Source organism: Pelodiscus sinensis, chromosome 2, assembly GCF_052426305.1.
Source record: "Pelodiscus sinensis isolate ZL-2025 chromosome 2, ASM5242630v1, whole genome shotgun sequence".
Taxonomy (NCBI): domain Eukaryota; kingdom Metazoa; phylum Chordata; order Testudines; family Trionychidae; genus Pelodiscus; species Pelodiscus sinensis.
This window is the reverse complement of record NC_143053.1, coordinates 45624617-45639443: the sequence shown is the minus strand read 5'-3', so window position 1 is coordinate 45639443 and position 14827 is coordinate 45624617. Positions and strand designations below refer to the sequence as shown.

At 45.8% G+C, this 14827-nt stretch overlaps 1 long non-coding RNA gene across 1 annotated transcript in view; it reads right to left on the bottom strand.

Annotated features, from left to right (window-relative positions):
• The window catches only part of LOC112544022 (uncharacterized), a 225366-nt gene that overhangs the window by 209518 nt on the left and 1021 nt on the right, over positions 1–14827 (bottom strand). The window lies entirely within an intron of this gene.

The following is a 14827-nucleotide window of genomic DNA, read 5'->3' as shown; positions in this document are numbered from 1 at the left end:
AAGGAAAAAGGTATAACAAAGTGTAGCAAGGTGAGTGGCTCTATTAACAGACACCAGCATGCTCCATCTCAGGTCACAGGCGATTGAGAATGAACTGGAGATGTGGGGGATCCAGCCTTCTCTTTATATCCTCATATTGGGGAACAAGGATGTCTACAGTGCAGTGCAAATCCATTGGCTCTGCTGCAATGGTGTAGGTTGAGGTGACGGGGGGAGGGGAGGAATGCAGGTCTCCCACTGACATTCCCCGAGCCCTGTCCGGAGGCAGTGCAGGCCTCCCACTGGTGCTCCCTGGACCTTGTCTGGGGGGAAGAAGGGAGACTGTGCAGACCAGCTGGCTATGGCCACATGGGGCAACCCAGCAGTGCTGGAGGGGGACCATCAATGGGTGCTGGAGGGGTTCTGGGGCTATGCTGTCTGGCCCCATCAGTGCTCCTGGGGGGGGCCATAGTGGTGGGACTGGCAGGGCTACCCCTGGTCTGGCACTGGGGCCAAGGGCTGGGGAGAGGGGTTTGGGTTGGGGGGGGCACGTACCTGGGATGGTGGCAGGCAACATGGTGAAGTGCATCCCCAGCTGGCCACTCCCTCAGTGGTGCAGCTGCCCCCAGTGGCCACTGTGCAGTGTAGCTGTCCCCTGTGCTCTTTGCCCCCAGTGGTGACTGTATCACATCCCTCCTCTCTCTGTCCCCTCCCTTTCCATGTTATGGAAAACAATCAAATTCCAGGCACATCCCATTTTCCTGGCACAACCAAACACTGGCCTTCCTTTTAGTTAGGATAAGAGGAAGCTGAATATTAAAATTGGTGGTCCTCGTTCTTACCATTTAGGAGGGGTTATTGAACAAATAGACTCGCAGACAGATAGATGAACTCACAAAGGGTATGTCTACACTACCACCCTAGTTCGAACTAGGGTGGTAATGTAGGCATACCCAAACAGACACACAAATCTCTAACTTTATATATATATATTATATATAGAAATTATTGCTACTAATTATTAATTATTATTATTATTATGATCCTATACCTTGTTAACATGCCCTGCAGGTAAACAATGATTTTGGACTGTGGAGTTGTCACAGGAGCTTGTTCCAAAGCTGATTAGAATTAAGTCATGGCTATGGGGGGTGTACACTTATGGTGGGGTATAATGATTCCCACATACTCTCCCTTCACTTTTACAGAAAAAAATCAACTTTCATACTTCAAACATAATAAAAAAAAAAAGAGAAAATTCAATGTATGGAGCTAAATAGTCTTGCAGGTCAAAATGCAAACCTCTCCTTCATTCAGAGGTAACATAATACCATCTAGGTGAGTACATGCCAATATGTACTTATTGCCAAACCAGTTTGGCTACTTCATCAGATCTGAGGTTTGCACAAATCTGAAACACATGCTGTAGGCTGTCTCCTGGGATTTCCCTACACCAGCAGAAGTGGTATAAAAACTAGAGTGATTATATGCACACACAAAGATTGCTCTGGTCTTTCACTTGCTATATAATCTCAGTTCTAATTCACTACAGCTACATAATTAAATAGTAAACAAAAAGTGGTCCTCTTTGTAGTAAAAAAAGGTACAGCAAGAGCTAAGAGTCATAAAATTATATTGCAGGGAATAGCTGCATCTGTATCATGTGATACAGTCAGGAGAACAAAATGTAACAAGCAGTGGGTGTGACTAAAAACACCCACTGGAGATATTTTAAAGAAAACCTTTTAGATAATATGCTGGAAAAAATACAGAGAACTGCAGTAGAACTGAGCATAAAACTCATAACATAACAAATAATTAGTTGAATTGCATACCTTTTTCTATTCTCTTAACAGGCAAATTGTGAAAGTCTTTAATTTTGTTAACATTTTGCCTATATGATGATCTTACAAACAGTTCATTGTAAATATTCAAACCCCAAAGGAATTCATGCCGTGTTAATTAGCCATCTAAAGTAAGTTCCATGATTGGATTATTATATAACAGCGCATAAATTTTGATTACAACTGAAAATACAATTGAAATTTACTTACCACAAATTTTTGAATACTTATGCTTAAAATTTTCTTTCCATTGATATATGTTAGTTAAGCTCAAAAGTTCATAGACAGCAAACACAAAGAACAGTAGTCACGTTCATGGTCAAATCAAACTTTATTTATTAAAACACTATTTGCTCTATTCTATCCCTAACTACATATATGACAACAAGGAACCACAGTATATGGAAATGCGTAAATGTTAACAGGAATTCAGAGTATTTTCAGATTTAATAGATAACAATCAGGTCAGTCTTCAGTCTGCCAGTAAAACTGGTAATATAAGCATCAGAAGCTTTATTCAGAAGAAGGTTGTGTTCTGAATTCTTAACATGCTGTGGTATTACCTCACATGCTCCTGTAAATAGTCTTATCTAGGTGAGAGAGATTAGCTGCATTTAAGATTAACTTTTGTTTATTCTTATGTTAGTCATAAGTAATAAATTGTGATAATCATTACTAGAGTTTACATATTTTATACAGAGTTTATTTAGCAGTAAATTACTTTGACCAAATACAACCACCTTTACTACTTGATTTTAATGACCAAGTCATAAAGTTTCTGAGTTATGTGCCAAAAACTGTAGCAGTTTACTATACAGTCTGCCATGAAATTCTACACACAAGTTAAAAAAATTTAGTTATTGTGCTGTCATATCAAAGTCCAGCACAAAAATGATTGCCCTCAGAATACTTCCAAAACATCTTCAAAGTCCGCAGAAGAAACTGGCTCAAAGAAATGTTGGCCCTGGATCAGAGAACAGATATAACATAAGAATAGTCACACTGGGTCAGACAGTGACCAGTGGTAGGTGCCCCCAAGGGAATGAACAGCCTGGGTAACCATCAAGTAGCGATCCATCCCCTGTCTCCCAATCCCAACTTCAGACAAACAGAGGCTAAGGACACCAATCTACCCATCCCGGCTAATAGCCATTGATGGACTGTAGTGAGGGCAGAGTGGCCAGCCACTGATGCAGAGCAGGAGAGGTCCCTTGCTTAGCCCTGCTATTTTGTTGCCCCATCACCTAGTTTTGTGAGATCCTTTTGAAGCTCTTCACGGTCTGCTTTGGACTAGCAGTTTTGTATCATCTGCAAATGTTGCCACCTCACTGTTTAACCCAGGGGTTCTCAAACTTTGTGATACTGCGACCCCCCTCTAAGATGCTCGTGACCCCCCCTCTAAGTTGCTCGCAACTTAGAAATGTGGGTTTAACCCATTCACCAGATCAATATGTTGAATAGAATTGGTCCCAATACAGACCCCTGCAGGACACCACTACTTACCTTTCTCCAAGTCCACTTTTGTCCCTGCTTAATGTTTGCACTCAGCATAACTGAGCCAAATCAAAGGATAAGAGACCAGTCTCATGCTGCTGGCCTTACAGCATGTGCATGTACCCTTATATCAAGATTATTAAACAACAAATAATTTGGGAATAGTCAGAATGGGGTGGGGAAAGCAAAACTTTTATTTAAAGTATTGAAATAATTTCAGAGGAAGTTTGTATGAGATCAAACATCCAGAAAGTTGCTGGTTTGCAACTTTAAGGCCTCCTGCAACTTAAACTCTTCACTTTGACGTCTGAAAACAGGAAACTCCTGTTCCTTGAAACACAAATAAGTTTTAACTAGGAAAGCAATATTTATTATTAGCAATATTATATAGGCAACCAGGTACCACATGGATGGGAATTTGACTAGATATCACCTCAAGCATTCACTTGCTCTTGCCTAGTCACTGCACCTCTCAGTAGACCCATTCAATTAGGAAGTCTAATGCCTACTATCTACTCATAAAGTATTTATATTCCTGTACAGTGTGACCAAAGTTTGAAAAGGGATGTACTGCTGCTGTTGAATAAAATGACGGAAGTATGAATTCTTGCATTCAAAGTTTTGGACAGGAATATGCAAAATTGCAGGCATTTCTTCATTCTTTACATAGGTGCTGGAACTGTTTGGGGGAGGGGGGAAAAGGTGCTGCAGCACAAGCTGTTTCCATCATATACTGGGTTTCCAGTTTGGTTCAAAAGTTTTCAGTACCCCCACTATAAAAATTGTTCCTGAATCCATGAGTCTTAACAGTAACATTAAAAGAGAAATAACACAACTTAGTAAAAAAATCAGTTGTTACCGAGCACCACTGAATCAACTATTCACTTTATGCTGGAGGTGGTTTTGCACCTACTGTAATTTAATGATCCTTCATTCAATAAAAACTGTCAAAGGGAATTTAAGTAAATCTGGGGGCCTTAAAAGCTTAAGGCTGTGTCTACATTGGCGCAATCTTGTGCCAAAGCGACTGCTTTTGCGCAAAAACATACTGCCCATCTACACTGGCAGGGAGTTCTTGCGCAAGAACACTGACGTTCTAATGTGTGAAATCAGGGCTTCTTGTGCAAGAACTATGATGCTCCCGCTCAGGAATAAGCCCTCTTGTGCAACTGTTGTTGCGCAAGAGGCCAGTGTAGACAGGCAACATGAATTTCTTGCGCAAGAAAGCCCGATGGTTAAAATGGCCATTGGAGCTTTCTTGTGCAAGAGAGCATCTACACTGGCACGGATGCTCTTGCGCAAAAGCACATCTCTTGCGCAAAGGCACATGCCAGTGTAGACGCTCTCTTGTGCAAATACTTTAACGCAAGAACTCTTGCGTTAGAGTATTTGCGCAAGATCATGCCAATCTAGACATAGCCTATGTGTATAATGAATAGGGCCTTATCAAATTCACAGCAATGCAAAACGCATTACAGACCGTGAAATCTGTTTCCTTCTGTGAAATCTGGCCTTTTGTATGTTTTACCCTATACTATATAGATTTCATCAAGGAGACCAGCATTTCTCAAATTGGGGGTCCTGACCCAAAAGGGAGCTGCAGAGAGACCATAAGGTTATTTTAGGAGGGTAGCAGTATTGCCACCCTTACTGCTGTGCTGCCTTCAGCGCTGGGCAATTGGAGAGCGGTGGTTGTAATGTTGGTCGGGTGCCCAGCGCTGAAGACAGCACCCCAAGAGGAGCTTCCACTAGCTGCACAGAAGTAAGGGCAGCAATGCTGCAGCCCCCATACAATAATCTTGTGACACCACTCCTTTTTCCGTTAGAAACCCTACAATTGCAATACCTTAAATCATGACATTTACCATTTTTAAAATCCTATGAAAGTGAAAGGGACAAAAATGGACTATGAATTTGGTAGGGCCCTAATAACGAAAGAAGTATGGCTATCAAAGGAATTCCCAATTGATGATCAAAACAAGGAGGATTTTTAAAAAACACAGTTAACAGATGTTATGATGTGGCATAGCAATCTTTCACATTTTGTTGCAATTATTATTAGGAAAGACAGACAATATAGACATCATAAATATTTGGCTAGCTGTAATTTGTTTGATAGATGATTGTTATGAAATTCTGTAATATCTTCGGTTTGCTATATACAGTTAAGATTACTGGTAAATACAAAGATCTTCAGGTATATATAATTCAGGATTTTCCCATTTTGTGCTTTAAATTATACAGATGGATAATCTAAAAACCCCCCACAATGTATTACTTAATATGTTATAATCTTTGAATACAAGACCTGTAATTTGCCATTCTTTATAAATACCATATTTGAATATATACTTAGCTGCTTATCTTGTTCACTCTGTACAAATACACTTGTAAACACTCCCCTGCTTCAGCAGGATGAAAAGAATGTGCCTGGCACTGTGAGCAAGAGAAACTGTTTCCTGCTATTTGATTTTTTGTCTCCTGCGTTCAGAGATCCAGAATTGTATACATTCTTGGTAAATAAAAAAGACTGCATTAAGGAAATACCCCACAATCACCAATTTCTCCTTCTAACTGGAACACCCTACGAGCCTCAAACTTTGACTCACCAGTTAGGTTGAAAAGAGGCAGCAACATCAAAAACACTTTGATGAATAGCACAGCATTTCTAATATACAAACAAGAAAAAATGTACACACAGAAACATGCACATCACAAGGCAGATTGCATCCATCTGGGCAAATCAGAGTGTTTTTAAATGACAGATGAAAGTGAAAGCTGAAAGTAAAATAATTCTGAGCTTCCCCCTTTACTTCTACATGTTATTATTGTAAGCAAGGGCTGAACTGCTGCTTGCTATCAGCCAGCTAAAAGGAGGGATAGGTGCTCCGGCTACAATTGTTTAGCTCTGCAAGATAATTAACTGTTAACTGTTGATATGTAAATACAGCTCATGCCAGGATGGGGAGAGAATATGAGCTGTGGCTATGTAAATCCCATTCAGCCAGGGCTGATGGAGGGTCAGTGTTGGAATGGAATGTGGAGAATTGTAAATAATTGGGGGCTGTTAGGGGTAGCATGATTAGTGACCCCCCACAACTGTGGGAACTGTAAAACATGCCACCAGTGCTTGCAGGGGAGACACCACCATCATGGTAAGAGGTCTCTGAGGAACAAGCCTCCCCCCTTCCAGAGTTGAGTAAACTGAGCTGGGGGGGAAGGGTTAAAAGGCTTGAGTCAGCCTGCTTCACACCTGCCAGGTGTGAGCTGTAAGACTGGCCCAACCTGCCCCTTTGTTTTAAGGACAGATCTAAAGCAGACTCCCTGCGGAGTCTTTATTGTGCTAGTCCAGTGGAAGCTAGATTATTTTGTCAGTCCAGCTGGTGGCTAAAGAATTGGAATCACTGAGAGCTGAAATCACTGGTTTGGCTGAGAGCCAGACCCATTGCAGCCAGCAAAGCGGTGGTGGCCAGCAGAGTGGCTGGTGGGAATCACTGGCCCGTGGCATGGCCGGTAGGAGCAGCAGCAGGCGAGAAGCAGTGATCAGCGGCGTGGCATGGAGTGGCAACCTGCGGCATGGAGTGATGACAGGCAGGGAGCGGCAACCGGCGGCGGAAGGCGACCAGCGGAGCGTCCGGTGGTGTGAGACAAAACAGCTGGTGGAGTGCGGCAGAGTATCATAAGGGTAATCCCTGTCTATCCCCCCATCCCCATTTCTACCCAGGTTGGGAGGTGAAACCCAGGGGCTGTGTCTACACTGGCATGATTTTGTGCAAAAGCATTTGCTTTTGTGCAAAAGCATGCTGCCTGTCTACACTGGAAGGGAATTCTTGCGCAAGAACACTGATGTTCTAATGTAAGAAATCAGTGCTTCTTGCTCAATAACTATGATGCTCCCGCTCAGGAATAAGCCCTCTTGTGCAACTGTTCTTGCGCAAGAGACCAGTGTAGACAGGCAACATGAATTTCTTGCGCAAGAAAGCCCGATGGCTAAAATGCCATCAGAGCTTTCTTGCGCAAGAGAGCATCTACACTGGCACGGATGCTTTTGTGCAAAAGCACAACTCTTGCGCAAAAGCACATGCCAGTGTAGACGCTCTCTTGTGCAAATACTTTAATGCAAAAACTCTTGCGTTAAAAGAATTTGTGCAAAATCTTGCCAATGTAGACGTAGCCTGCAGATGAACTTTGAGACTATGGGTGGCATTGACCAGGGACAGAAACTTTTGGGGTGTCAGACTCTTCCGACTTCAGGTGATTCTTGGCTGCGGGGGATGGGGGGAGGCGGCTTAGCTCATGTTTGGGTTATGAACTCTGTTTGTGGTATTTTCCCAAGTTAATGCTATATGACCTCTCTCTGTTTCATTAAATGTTTCTTTCCTACACTCAGACTCTGTGCTGTGTGAATTTCCCAGATTACTGGGTGGGGGCTCGAGCCAGTTCTTTGTGAGATGGACCCCAAGATATTGAACCCAGCCCTGGTTACTGCCAGACCTACCTGGCAGAAGGGTTACATTATGTACAATATAGTATTGAAACACAGGAAGTGAACCCTCTGAAACTCAGGAACAGAGGTTTCAGGTGTAAAATCCAGAGAGCGAACAGAAATATAGCTAACATACACATTTACCTGGTCTTGATTGGATCCTTAAGGAATGGTTCAGAGTAGGAGGTTGAGGGTGCAGGAGTCAGGGTTGGGGGTGAGGAGGGCTCTGGGCAAAGGACTTGGTATGTGTGTAGAGCAGAAGGTGTGGAGGGTAGGGAAGCCAAAGTCCTCCTCCCCTGAGATTCGTGCCAGGACTGCTTGCTCTTCCCTTTCCTGTCCCTGTTAGGAAGTGAGAGCAAAATGCACAGCTCCTCTGCCTCCTCTGTTCCCCAGCCAGAGTGGGGAATGCAGCAAATTGCTTACTTCCTGACAAAGGGAAATAGCCACCAATGTCCTCATATGAATCCTCCCTAAAGGGCACTTGTGCTATGGAAGGCTCAGGTCTGGGGCAATCCCAGATGAAGAGGCATCCGCAGACAATCCCTTTCACCTGCCTGGTCTCTTTTCTGTATGGTTTTATGAGAAGCAATCCCATTTTCCTGTCACAACCAAACCCTTATGTTACTTTAAGTTATGATAAAAGAAAACTGTATACGGAATTTGGTGATCCTAGCTCTTCCTTTAGGAGTTCTTAGGCAGACAAAACTGCAAAACTCTCTCAAATATATATCTAAACAGATAACTGCAAATAACGGTCACGTATCACAATGCTGCAACTATGTATAGTATAATTTTATTGCAATTTATTTTCATCGAGTTTAGTTACCAGTCAGTATCTGGAAATGTAGCTTCCTCATTTCATCTTCCCACCAGCACTGGCTGCTGGAAGTAAAGGGGGTGGACAAAGGGCATACGCACGCTCTTTATGCTCTCCTGTCCACAGGCTCCATTCATGACAGAGGGCTAGGCATTTACCTTTTTCACAATGTCTATTTACTTAACACTCCACTCTTTTGGATTAATTTACATGAAGTATTGCAAACACCAGTTTACTTGCTTTGTTCAAGACCAAGTAGAGCTAGTAGGGCACAGCGTGCACTTACGAATCACATGTACAACTTTGAAGAGCTGCATTCATAAGAACAATAGGTCAAATTTCATTGATCTGGAAATTGTAGTCTTACTCTAATGTCTCCATCTACTTCTAGGTTTTCTGGCATGACATATAAGCTAGTTCATCCTTTCTAAAGTGTACATTAGTGTAATACGGTATAACTTTAAAAAAAGTTAAGAGATTGAAGACCATGAGTTTCAGTGAAAGTTGACTTGCTCAAACCAGTTTCTGATTGGCAAGTTGAGCCTTTTTGAATGTTACATTTGAGCAAGTCTCAATGGTGCACAGATGAGGCATTATGGAAGACCAAAGAAACCCCTTTATCTGTTAAGTAAGCGTTAACTGGAGAAGAAAGATAGTATAGGCTGAGACATGGGCAACTGGTAAAGGTAGAGCTGGGGGAGGCAGGCCCCCGGCCCTACTACAGCCCTACCCTTTCTCCTGAAGCCCCACTTCCCCACCACGGGGAGGGGAGGAGGCAGGGCAGTGCGCTGAGCATGCATATTTTCCCCCTCCCCCATGGGGACGAGAGTGTGTACTCCAGCCTCCCCACCCTGGAGCACAGGGATGGCAGGCATTTGGGAGCAGCAACACTCCACCCCCAGAATGCCTACAGCAGCGGTTGGGAAAGGGGAAATCAGACCCAGCCTTCCCCCACTGACAGCAGCACAGAGGAGGGAGGCTCAGGCAGCGTGCTGCTCCTGCCTTCCCCTGGCCAGCCGGAACATGCTCACTTGGGATACCATGGGAGGGTGCGTTCATACCCTACACAGCCCCCTGTATAAGAGCCTGACTACAATGTGACTTTTGGTGTGAAAACTATGCCCTGTTTTGGCAATAAAATTAAACTACCCCAATGAGAAACATAAGGCTTCTTGTGAAAAGTTTTGTTGAGAAAGTGACAGCGTAGACAGTGTGTTTTATTTTATTCCTCTAGTTGGCCTCCCACAATGCCAATCCTGACCACTCTGAGCAGCAGTTTGAACTCTGCTGCCCTGCAGCCTAGTAAACAACTATACACTCTAGTGCTGTATAGAACTATACGCTCGTCCAGGCCCCACCCCCTGGGTGTGTACGTCACCTCCCCACCTCTCTTTGCCTCCTGCAGTGGCGCTTGGCTGACTTCTGCTCCGCTCAGCCGGGCCACCGTGTGGGAGCATGCAGCACAAACGGTCTCTCTTTCTCTTCTCCTCCTACTACTTCACCCTCTCTCTCTCTCATCCGCCTCCTGCCTCTCTCTCCATCTCTCTCTCTTTCTCTTCTCCCCCTCCTGTCTCTCACTCTGTTTCTCTCTTCTCTTCCTCCTGCTGCGTCTCTCTCACTCTCTCTCTCGCTGTCCTCCGCCTCCTCCGTTCTCCTCTCTGTCTCCTATGTGTCCACTCCTCTTTCCTCCTTTTGAATCCGGCGCCCTTTCCTGACATCAGAGACGCACACTCATCCAGGCCCCGCCCCCTGGCTATTCCCTCTGGGCGGCGCTGTTGCCTCCCACCATGGTGCTCAGCTTGGCCGCTGCGCAGGAGCAAGCAGCACAAGGGCCCCATCCCTGTGCTGCATGGGGAGGCGGACCCCAAACGGCCACTTGCACCGCTTGCTCCCACGCGGCGACCCAGCTGAGTGGCTCAGAAGTCAGCCGAGTGCCACGTCTGGAGGCAACAGCACTGCCCAGAGGGAACAGCCAGCATTTCAGTGTTACAGAGTCACAGACATTGGGCTACTATATATATGATATAACATTGCAGTACTGAGAGAGAGGGTGGCTGGCAGATTTCTTGGGTCCCTTGAGAGGGTTGTGCAGGGTGCTAGGGGTTTGGCCGGAGGGAGCTGCCTCCTTTCCCCTCATTTCCCCCTCTCCCAATCAGTGGACCTGCCAAGAGAAGGGACATACATTACTGGTTTTCATTTTCAAAGTGTTGCCTGAAAGCCCCTCTGATAGCCCTCAAAATCAGCAGCCAGGCAGTCTGCCTCAGTATTCCTCCACTTAGCAAATCTTTCACCCATAGCTTCACAAATATTATGCTAAGTACAACTTGCAGCTATGACCATGGAAACATTATCTTCATTGAGGGCTAGCCTGTCAAAGGCATCACCAGCATGCCTTTAATCTGCCAAAGGCACATTCCACAGTCATTCAACACCTACTGAGCCTGTTGCTGAACCACTCCTTACTGCTATCCGGGCTTATCATGTAAAGTCTCAGGCAATAAGGGGTATGCTGAGTCTCCCACGATAACTATGCACATTTCAACAATCCCCACTGTAAACTTATGGTCTGGAAAAAAAGTCTGTATAGGCTGCATCTGTACAGGCTGGTGTTCCTAAAGATGCATGTGTCATGCACCTTGCTGAACCACCCCATGCTGATGTCACTGTAATAGCCACGGTGATCCACAAACACCTGCAACACCATAGAGAAGTATCCCTTCCTATTGATGTATTCCATGTCAAGGTGGTCTGGTGCCAAAATTAGAATGAGTGTGCCGTCTATAACGCCTTCACAGTTAAGGAAACCCATTTCTGCAATGCCATCTACTATTTCACACACATCTCCCAAAGTCATGGACCTTAGTAGCAGAATGTGATTGATGGAACTGCACATTTGCATTAACAAAGCCCCAACAGTCAACTTAGCAACTGCAAACTGATCCCTGACTGACTGGTAGCAGTATGGAGTAACCAGCTTCCACATTGCAATCACTATGCTTGTCTTTACTAACAGGGCACAGCTCATTTTGGTGTCTTTGCATCGCAGTGCTGAGGTGAGCTCCGCACACAGTTCCTTGAAGGTGGCTTTTCACACTCAAATGTTTTGCAGCCATTACTTCTTATCCCTGACCTGCAAGACAATATGATCCCACTGCTCAATGCTTGTTTCCCAAGCCCCAAAAAAACAGTCTACCTTGTGCAGCTATTCTTTGAATGACAAAGGAAATCTAAAGTCTTCCTACCCGTATCACAACAGGCCAGGCAACTGGGAGTCCTGTTCAATCAAGAACTTCATGATTAACTGCACTGGAAGCTGAAATATGTTAATGACAGTAATCAGAGCACCAGGGACTAGTGATGGATCTGTCCCATCACACAGATATGCTGGGGTGCACAGCAAATAAAAGCCATTGAAAAGTACTGCAAAATATAACCAGAACCCCATAGATAGCTGGGACGTTGAGCATAATCCCAGCATGTGCTGCAATCTGCTCCATCTTCCCATGGCACAGAGTGGCAAAGGATGTTGAGCTGGGCTATGGGATAGGTACCCACACTGTCAGTGCTAGTGCTCCAAGTGCAGGCGCACTCTGCCAACAGAAGTGTAGTGTGAATATGCAATACTGCTTTTTTGTATAGCACTTTGAGTGTTGACATAACTTTTGCAAACAAAACTGTAGTGTAGACAAGGCTAAGGGGAGGAGGGACGAGAGGTAGCTGGGGATGTGGGCCTGGAAAAAGAAAGCAGTAGTTTTTAAACTGTTTCTCTCCCTACAAAGTGACCACTGCCTTTTCAGTAGCAGTTTGTAGCCCTACAGCTCTTTTTAATTCATGTTATTTAAAGATTACTAGGGGGCTGTGCCCCCTGCTCGCTACATTGCCAACCCCCCTCCCGCCTCCGCAGCACATCTGGGAGGAAGAGGCCATGTGGCCCTTGCCCCACTGGAACACAGATGTGGGAGGAGGCTGCACAGCTCTCCCCCCTCCCCCCAGAGTACTGGGGAGGGGAGAGGCTGTGGGGCTCTCGTTTTGCCCCCCCCCCTCCAAGCACTGAGGAGAGGGGAAGGGGAAAGCCACACAGCTCTGGCTCCCAGAGCACAGGGGAAGGGACAGGGAGGAGGCTGTGGGGCTCTCACCCTCCTTCCCCCAAGCACCAGGGAGAAGGGAGGCTGTGTTGCTCCCATACACACCCCAGAGCACCAAGGAGGGGAGAGGCTGCATAGCTCCCACTCTCACCCACCCTCCGAGCACCAGGGAAGGGAGAAGGGCAAGGCCACAAGGCTCCAGCCCTGCCCCCCAGCACCGGGAAGGAGGGAGGCTGTGTGGCTATGCCTCCCTCTAGCACTGGGGAAGCTGCATGGCTCCTGTGCTGCCCCCTGGAGCACTGAGAAGGCAAGGAGGCCGCATGCCTACCACCCCGCCCTCAAGAGCGCTGGACAGTCCATGTATCTCCTACCCCGTGCCCTCCCCCCCGTCCCCAAGCACCAGGCAGGCCACGTGGCTCCCACCCCATCCCATGGAGCACAAAGAGGCCAGGGAGGCTGCGTAGCTCCCACCCTGCCCCCAATGAACTCCAGGGAGACAGAGGAGGTCACATGGCTGTCCCCCCTGCCGCCCCCGAAAACCAGTTAGTCCACGCAGCTCCCGGCCCGCCCCCCTCACCAAGCATCAGGGAGACTGGGGAGGCTGCGTGGCTGCTGCCCCAGAGCACTAAGGAGGGAGGATCTCACTTCCCCAGAGCTGGATGGCTCAGAGAGGAGGGGCTGTGGAACGCAGAGTGATGTGCTGTCACTCTGTCATCCCACAGGAAAAGGTTTTTTATATAGAGAGAAAGATAACGGGCATTATTAAATATTCCAAATTTACTTCCTTTAATAGAAAATGAAAGAACTTATACACTGTTGCTGAAAGGGCAACCAAGCTTTTGGGGGAAGAGAAAGGCAATGGAGAGGTACAAATACTTCAATGGATCAATATAGGAGCAGAGGAAGGTGTTGAAAAGTATTGAACAGATATTAAAAACAGCACTGTTTTTGTCTTCCATGTATTAGAAACCATTTTTGTAGGAGGCCACTTAGAATCTCTCTCTTCTTTCTTTACCTCAACTTCTTAACTTCTTAAAGTTTAGGGACAGGGTTGCCTACTTAATAGAAAATGGAACAATTTTGCTTATTTCATCTCCCCTCCCTCTGTTGCTCACTTTCCTACTCTCTCACTCACTCATTTTCACCAAGCTGGGGCAGAGATTGGGATGCAGGAGAAGGTGTGTTTCAGCCAGGGGTATGGACTCTGGGGTGGAGCCAGGGATAAAGGGTTTGGGTCTCAGAAGGGGGCTCTAGGCTGGAGGGTTCAAAGTGTGGGAGGGGACTCAGAGCTGGGGCAGGAGCTTGGGACAGAGGTGCTGGAACAATTTGTACAGTGGGGGTGCTGAGAGCCATTGAACCAAACTGTAAACTCTGGATATAATGAAACACACTTAAAGATGGGGGTGCTACAGCACCCCTAGTTCCAGTATCTGTGGGTTGGGGTGGAAGAGGATCAAGGAGAGAATTTGGGTATTGGAGGGAGTGCTGAGCTGGGACAGAGGACTGGGTACAGGATGGGGTTTGAGGTGCAGGCTCCAGGCAACACTGACCTCAGGCAGCTCATGCAAAGCAGCCAACATGTGTCTGACTCCTAGGTGGAGGAACATGCAAGGGGCTCCATTCACTGACCCCACCTTCAGGTGTTACCCCTGTAGTTCCCATTGGCTGTAGTTCCCAGCCAATGAGCACTGAGGAGTTGACAAGTAGTATGTGGAGTCCCCATGGTCACCTGCTGGCCACTTCCTGGGAGCTATATGGAACCGGGTAGGGAGCCTGCCAGTCCTGCTGTGCCGCCAAGTGGACTTGTATTGGCCTGGTCAGATATATATTTGCAGAGTTGGGAGTTAACTAATTGCTACTTGAAAAATAGCAGTACACCAAAAAATCTCTATAAGAAACAAACACCCAAATAATACAAGAGCTGCTATTTTGACAAATATCATTTTAATCTGGTCCATCTACCCTAGTATTTTATGAAAATATAAGTGGAAGTGAGATTCAGAAAAACCCAGCAATCTACAGCTTTCAATTACTGGCTTCCAGTTCTCAGTATTTAAACAGGAGAAAATGAAGATTCTATTTAGCTGTTGTTCTTATACCACACCCCTTACCATACCAGAGC